This window comes from Colletes gigas, unplaced genomic scaffold, assembly GCF_013123115.1.
Source record: "Colletes gigas isolate AHSC1104 unplaced genomic scaffold, ASM1312311v1 Colletes_gigas_Sc00040, whole genome shotgun sequence".
Classification (NCBI taxonomy): domain Eukaryota; kingdom Metazoa; phylum Arthropoda; class Insecta; order Hymenoptera; family Colletidae; genus Colletes; species Colletes gigas.
This window is the reverse complement of record NW_025106669.1, coordinates 1,435,345-1,443,742: the sequence shown is the minus strand read 5'-3', so window position 1 is coordinate 1,443,742 and position 8,398 is coordinate 1,435,345.

The following is an 8,398-nucleotide window of genomic DNA, read 5'->3' as shown; positions in this document are numbered from 1 at the left end:
TTACCGACCAACGCTTACCGACCGCTACCAGTCGGTAAAGTGTTAAAATATACAGGGTGTTCGGCCACCTCTAGCAAAAATTTTAATGAGCGATAGTAGAGGCCAAAATAAGACGAAAATCAAGAATACTAATTTGTTGATGGAAGCTTCGTCAAAAAGTTATTAACAATTAAATTCAAAAATTTCAAATCGTTCTGGAAAAATTATTTTCGGTTGCGGGGGTCAACTACAATCATTTTTGGTCAATATACATATCCTCGAAATCCTAACCATTTTCGAGAAAAAAATTCCTTACTGAAAATATATTCTATGGCCAGGAATGTCACTTCAGCGAATCTTTAAAAAATCATAACTTCTGAACGGATTGGACGATTTTAATGTTTCAAACGGCAAACAACGTGTATCTTAGTGAAGAATATGTACAAGTTCTAACAATATTGAAAAAGTTGTTCTTTGACCTCGTAAAATTAGAAAAACCCCCAATAAAAATGGTCCAATTTTCGAACAGCCATAACTCCTACAATAGTGAATATATTTTGATAAAACTTTTTTCTGAAGTTAAGCCCATAGGTACCTATAAAAAAGTATTAGTCAAAATTTCCGTAGGGCGTCAAACAAAATTACTAAAAATCAAAAACCAATTTTTAAGAAAAATCGACAGTCTAAATTTTTCGGTGAAATTGAAAAGTTAAAATCACTCTAGAAAAATTATTTTCGATTACAGTAGTCGCTTATAGTCATTTTTGGTCATTAGACATACCCTCGAATTCTTACCAACTTTCGAAAAAAAAATTCGAGAAAGTGTGAAATTTTTCGACAAAACTAAAAAATTTCAAATCATTCTGAAAAAAATATTTTTAGTTGCAGGGGTCAATTACAATAATTCTTGGTGAATAGACATACCCCCGAATTCCTACGCATAATCGAGAAAAAAAATCGAGAAGGTATGAAATTTTTCGGTGAAATTAAAATTTTCCAAATCTTTCTGAAAAAATTACTTTCGGTTGCGGGGTTTATTTACAATAATTTTTAGTGAATATACATACCCCCGAATTCCTACGCATAATCGAGAAAAAAATTCGAGAAGGTATGACATTTTTCGACAAAATTAAAATTTTCCAAATCGATCTAGAAAAATCATTTTCGGTTGCGGGGGTCAATTACAATAATTTTTGGTGAATAGACATACCCCCGAATTCCAACCCATTTTCCAGAAAAAAATTCGAGAATATGTGAAATTTTTCGACAAAATTGAAAAATTTCAAATAATTCTAGAAAAATTATTTTCGGTTGCGGGGGTCAACTACAGTCATTTTTGGTGAGTACACATACCCCCGAAATCCTATCTACTTTCGAGAAAAAAAATCGAGTAGGTGGTGAAATTTTTCGGCGAAAAAAAATTTTTCAAATCGTTCTAAAAAAATTATTTTCGGTCGCGGGGATCAATTGCAATCATTTTTTATCATTACACATACCTCCGAAATCGTACGCGCTTTCGAGAAAAAAATTCCTTACCGAAAATCCAATTAGTTGCCTAAATTTTTACAACGGAGAAAAAAAATTGCAAATCGTTGTGGAAAAATTATTTTCGGTTGCGGGGGTCAATTACAATCAGTTTTTGTCATTAGACACGCCCACGAAATCCTGCCCACTTTCGAGAAAAAAAATAGAGAAGGTGTGAAATTGTTCGAGAAAATTAAAAAATTGCAAATCGTTGTGGAAAAATTATTTTCGGTTGTAGGGTTCAGTTACAGTCATTTTTGGTGAATAGACATACCCCCGAAATCTTGCGCATTTTCGAGAAAAAAATTCAGTAAGGGCGGCACTTTAAACGTTAATAACTTTTTAACGAAGCTTCCATCAACAAATTGGTATTCTTGATTTTCGTCTTATTTTGGCCTCTACTATCGCTCATTAAAATTTTTGCTAGAGGTGGCCGAACACCCTGTATATTTATTGCTCAAAATTGATCGTAATCAGGTCTAAAAAATATTTTTAATAATATAAAAAATAGAATCTCTTTAATAAACACGATCTTTAATAATTATTGCTGATTTTATTTGAGTCATATAATATTTGCAAATAATATGCAAGACTAAAGGGGCACGTTAAATATAATTTGTTTAAATTATTATTCTGCTGTATTGTTTGCAGATCGAATACAAAAGTGTCTTTAAAATAACATTGAATAATAAATAATTTTCCATTAATATAAATTCTATAATAAATTATCTAGTTTCTTATTACTTTTCAGCAACTGTATGTTAATTTAACATTTATCCTGAGAGAGTCCTTGCATCAGACATAATTCGTGTTTGGTAAATATTTTTACTGAATCGAGTATTTGGCGAATTATTCTGTCTAATCGAGACTGAAAATGGAGGACCAAGGATAATGATAATAGTTCAAACATGAAAATTCGCAATTGTTGCATTCCTGTAATTGTTAGGTTGCTGCGGAAGCTTCGAACGTAAGGCCGGGATCAAAATTTTGAAAATGAAAATATAAAATTCTTCGGTATTAAATTGTTTAACGTGACGAAATTAAAAAATTTCAAATCATACTAAAAAAATTATATTTGGTTGCAGGGGTCAATTACAAGTATTTTTGGTCAATAGACATACCCTCAAAATCCTAACCATTTTCGAGAAAAAAATTCGAGAAGGTATGAAATTTTTCGACAAAATTAAAAAATTTCAAATCATACTAAAAAAATTATATTTAGTTGCAGAGGTCAATTATAAGTATTTTTGGTCAATAGACGTACCCTCAAAATCCTAACCATTTTCGAGAAAAAAATTCCTTACTGAAAATATATTTTATGTCACTTAAAAATTTCATGCGAATCTTTAAAAAATCATAACTTCTGAACGGATTGGCCGATTTTAATGTTTCAAAATGCAAATAACGCGTATTTTAGTGGAGAATATGTACAAATTCTAACAATATCGAAAAAGTTGTTCTTTGACCTCGTAATGTGAGAAAAACTCCATGAAAATGGTCCAATTTTCAGACAACCATAATTCCTACAATAGTAAAGATATCTCATTGAAACTTTTTTCTGAATCAGAGCCTATAGGTACCTACAAAAAAGTATTAAACAATTTTTCCGCAGGGCATCAAACAAAATTACTAAAAATTAAAAACTAATTTCTAAGAAAAATCGACTCAAATTTTTCAACAAAAAAAAAAAATTTCAAATCATTCTGAAAAAAATATTTTCAATTACAGGAGTCAGTTACAATCATTTTTGGTCAATAGACATACCCTCAAAATCCTAACAATTTCCAAGAAAAAAAATTCACTATAGTCGGAACTTTAAACATTAATAACTTTTCAACGAAGCCTCCATCAACAAATCAGTATTCTCAATTTTCGTCTTATTTTGGCCTCCAGAATCTCCCATTAAAATTTCCCCAGGGATAGTCGACCACCAAATTTAGTAAAAATGAATTGAATTTTTTAATTTCGCAAAAAAATAAATTCCTTCGGTTTATCAAACTTTCACAAAAACACAGATGTTTACCAAAGAAAATTGTGTCAAATACAATATTCAAGATTTTCGAACTCTTCATCAGAATTTCTGCAGCAACCACAACTTGTCGATTTACGATGTAAATCGCCGAATAAGTGATATTAATTTCTCTCGTCTCTCCTTCTAATTCTTTTCAATCTAATCTTTCTTCTCTCTCTGTATACATGTTCGACGTAAATATTAGAATTAACTGACCGTTTCCCCAAAACGGGGGATCACGAATTATAAATAAAAAAATACTTATCGCGTCGCATCCGTCCAGCCCTGCATAGGCAGCTAGCCGTTAAACGGTGAAAGTTATATATATATATATATATATATATATATGTATACAAATATAAATATCTAAATATATTTATATTTTTTAGCGATTGTTTTTAATAATAATATATACAAATATGGCGAAAGAAATCTATATATTATATATAAATATAAATATGTATATGTGGCAGTGTACGCGGGAGACATTTTCGCTCGTGTTATTGGTCTCGAAGGAAACGATGCTTTGATCGTTGCAAATTATTTTTTTTATCGTTAATCAGTGCAAAGAATTTGCTATTCTCCTATCAAGACTTTTCTCGTCTGTTCGTACGAATATATTTATTAAAATGAGTAACTTCAAAGTGAATGATTTTTTTTGGGGAGTGATCTGAAAATTATCTATTTCCACGCTCTCATTTTCTCTCCCTCTCGTTAACTCTCGTTATTATAAATCGATGTCTCATCGTTTTCAATTATCCAATTTTCAGACAACCATAATTCCTACAATAGTGAATATATCTCAATGAAACTTTTTTCTAAAGTCGAGCTCATGAGTACCTACAAAAAAGTATTAGACCATTTTTCTGTAGGGCGTCAAACAAAATTAATAAAAATCAAAAACAAGGAAAATCGACAGAGGTAGGTGCCTAAATTGTTCGACGAAAAAAAAAATTTCAAATCGTTCGGGAAAAATTATTTTTGTTTGCAGGGATCAATTACAATCATTTTTGGTTAAGAGGAATACCCTCGAAATCCTAACCATTTTGGAGAAAAAAATTCCTTACTGAAAATATATTCTATGTCGCTTCAAAATTTCATGCGAATCTTTAAAACGTCATAACTTCTGAACAGATTGGACGATTTTAATGTTTCAAGCGGCAAACAACGCGTATTTTGGTGAAGAATATATAGAAATTCTAATAATATTGGAAAAGTTATTCCTTGACCTCGTAAAATTAGAAAAACCCTCATAAAAATGGTCCAATTTTCAGACAACCATAATTCCTACAATAGCGAATATATTTCAATGAAACTTTTTTTAAAAGTAGAATTCATGGATACCTACAAAAAAGTATTAGACAACTTTACTGTAGAGCATCGAACAAAATTACTAAAAATCAAAAACTAATTTTAAGTAAAATCGTGCCGAAATTTTTGGACGAAATTGAAAAGTTTCGAGTCGGTCTCAAAAAATTATTTTCGATTGCAGGGATCAATTACAATCATTTTTATTTAAGAGGAATACCCTCAAAATCCTAACCATTTTGGAGAAAAAAATTCCTTACTGAAAATATATTCTATGTCGCTTCAAAATTTCATGCGAATCTTTAAAACGTCATAACTTCTGAACAGATTGGACGATTTTAATGTTTCAAGCGGCAAACAACGCGTATTTTGGTGAAGAATATATAGAAATTCTAATAATATTGGAAAAGTTATTCCTTGACCCCGTAAAATTAGAAAAACCCTCATAAACATGGTCCAATTTTCAGACAACCATAATTCCTACAATAGCGAATATATTTCAATGAAACTTTTTTTAAAAGTAGAATTCATGGATACCTACAAAAAAGTATTAGACAACTTTACTGTAGAGCATCGAACAAAATTACTAAAAATTAAAAACTAATTTTAAGTAAAATCGTGCCGAAATTTTTGGACGATATTGAAAAGTTTCAAGTCGGTCTCAAAAAATTATTTTCGATCGCAGGGATCAATTACAATCATTTTTAGTTAAGAGGAATACCCTCAAAATCCTAACCATTTTGGAGAAAAAAATTCCTTACTGAAAATATATTCTATGTCGCTTCAAAATTTCATGCGAATCTTTAAAACGTCATAACTTCTGAACAGATTGGACGATTTTAATGTTTCAAGCGGCAAACAACGCGTATTTTGGTGAAGAATATATAGAAATTCTAATAATATTGGAAAAGTTATTCCTTGACCACGTAAAATTAGAAAAACCCTCATAAAAATGGTCCAATTTTCAGACAACCATAATTCCTACAATAGTGAATATATTTCAATGAAACTTTTTTTAAAAGTAGAATTCATGGATACCTACAAAAAAGTATTAGACAACTTTACTGTAGAGCATCGAACAAAATTACTAAAAATCAAAAACTAATTTTAAGTAAAATCGTGCCGAAATTTTTGGACGAAATTGAAAAGTTTCGAGTCGGTCTCAAAAAATTATTTTCGATTGCAGGGGTCAATTACAATCATTTTTGGTTAAGAGGAATACCCTCGAAATCCTAACCATTTTGGAGAAAAAAATTCCTTACTGAAAATATATTCTATGTCGCTTCAAAATTTCATGCGAATCTTTAAAACGTCATAACTTCTGAACAGATTGGACGATTTTAATGTTTCAAGCGGCAAACAACGCGTATTTTGGTGAAGAATATATAGAAATTCTAATAATATTGGAAAAGTTATTCCTTGACCACGTAAAATTAGAAAAACCCTCATAAAAATGGTCCAATTTTCAGACAACCATAATTCCTACAATAGCGAATATATTTCAATGAAACTTTTTTTAAAAGTAGAATTCATGGATACCTACAAAAAAGTATTAGACAACTTTACTGTAGAGCATCGAACAAAATTACTAAAAATCAAAAACTAATTTTAAGTAAAATCGTGCCGAAATTTTTGGACGAAATTGAAAAGTTTCAAGTCGGTCTCAAAAAATTATTTTCGATTGCAGGGGTCAATTACAATCATTTTTAGTTAAGAGGAATACCCTCAAAATCCTAACCATTTTGGAGAAAAAAATTCCTTACTGAAAATATATTCTATGTCGCTTCAAAATTTCATGCGAATCTTTAAAACGTCATAACTTCTGAACAGATTGGACGATTTTAATGTTTCAAGCGGCAAACAACGCGTATTTTGGTGAAGAATATATAGAAATTCTAATAAGATTGGAAAAGTTATTCCTTGACCCCGTAAAATTAGAAAAACCCTCATAAACATGGTCCAATTTTCAGACAACCATAATTCTTACAATAGTGAATATATTTCAATGAAACTTTTTTTTTAAGTAGAATTCATGGATATCTACAAAAAAGTATTAGACAACTTTAGTGTAGAGCATCGAACAAAATTACTAAAAATCAAAAACTAATTTTAAGTAAAATCGTGCCGAAATTTTTGGACGAAATTGAAAAGTTTCAAGTCGGTCTCAAAAAATTATTTTCGATTGCAGGGGTCAATTACAATCATTTTTATTTAAGAGGAATACCCTCAAAATCCTAACCATTTTGGAGAAAAAAATCTTTTTTCTTGAGAAGCTCGACGATATCGTTCGTTTTAATTTCGAATCATCGCCGCGAAACGAATCACACGAGCCAAGTGAGTGTCTTTTTTTTGGGGGGGGCGATGGCTGCTCGCAATCGCTTTAAAATCCGTCCATGAATCGATTGGAAATCGAAATCATTCTGAGAATGATGAATGAATCTTTGGAGAGTGTAATAATTATTTTAAAGAAACATCGATTCGAACAACGTCCAATTCCATCAGTATTAACCCTACAAACGCGAGCAGAGCGTTTATTTCACGTTTATTTCACGTTTATTTAATTATTGTTGGATTTATGGGGCTCCACTCTCTGATAAACAGTTCAATATATATATTTATATTTGTTTCTGCAATGTAGCCACACGCGTTCGCTCGACCATCGACCAAAAACCCACTGCCTTTGTACTCCGGCAACCGACTCGACCCGAAGGCTCGCGAGCCTGCCCCGAATCGCCCCGAAGGCTCCCGAGTCTACCCGAATCGCGCGCGGACGACGTGCAGTTGCACAGCGCTCCGTTGTTCCAACAATTTTAAAGCAGAATCGATGAATGGAACGCGAAACAGTGAATGAAAAATGTACGAATGAGGAAATGGGAGACGAAAAACGAGAAACGAAAGTTAAGAGTTGTATAGAGGAAAATCGACGTACTTTTAATGTTCATTGACGGATTTTTGTGAAGAGATCGCGCGATCGTGGCCCCGCCATTTGTAGGAAGGAGTTGCAGACTTTAACTTATATTCACGGAACTGTCGAATTCGTGTTTCACACCTTTTGCACCTATTTGCTACTCGGATCAGGCGAACTTTCGTTTCGTCGCGTTTTGATGAATTTTGTAACGACCAGTACGACGGGGACTGTGTATCGATAATAAAGGAGTTTCTATAATTTACGATTGCACGTTTCTTTCGTCGATTCATCGATTTTTTTTTTTGTGAACTTTCCCTTTCAGGTGTTAACACATTACCGACCGATAGCCTATTAATCGACTGTTTTACCGACCAACGCTTACCGACCGATAGCGTATTAATCAACTTCTTTACCGACCAACGCTTACCGACCGATAGCCGATTAATCAACCGCTACCGGTCGGTAAAGTGTTAACACTAGAACCATCGACGTACAAAATGAAGTGAAATTTTCAAAGTAACGAATATTGTTTATAGGAGTCGCTATATCATTAGTTAGTCATGGTACAAGGAATCAAAAAAATTGAGGAGAAAAGTAGAAACTTGAATCATAGTTTTATGTAAATTTTTATTGATACAAATGATTTGTGAGGTTATGGAGAATTTATT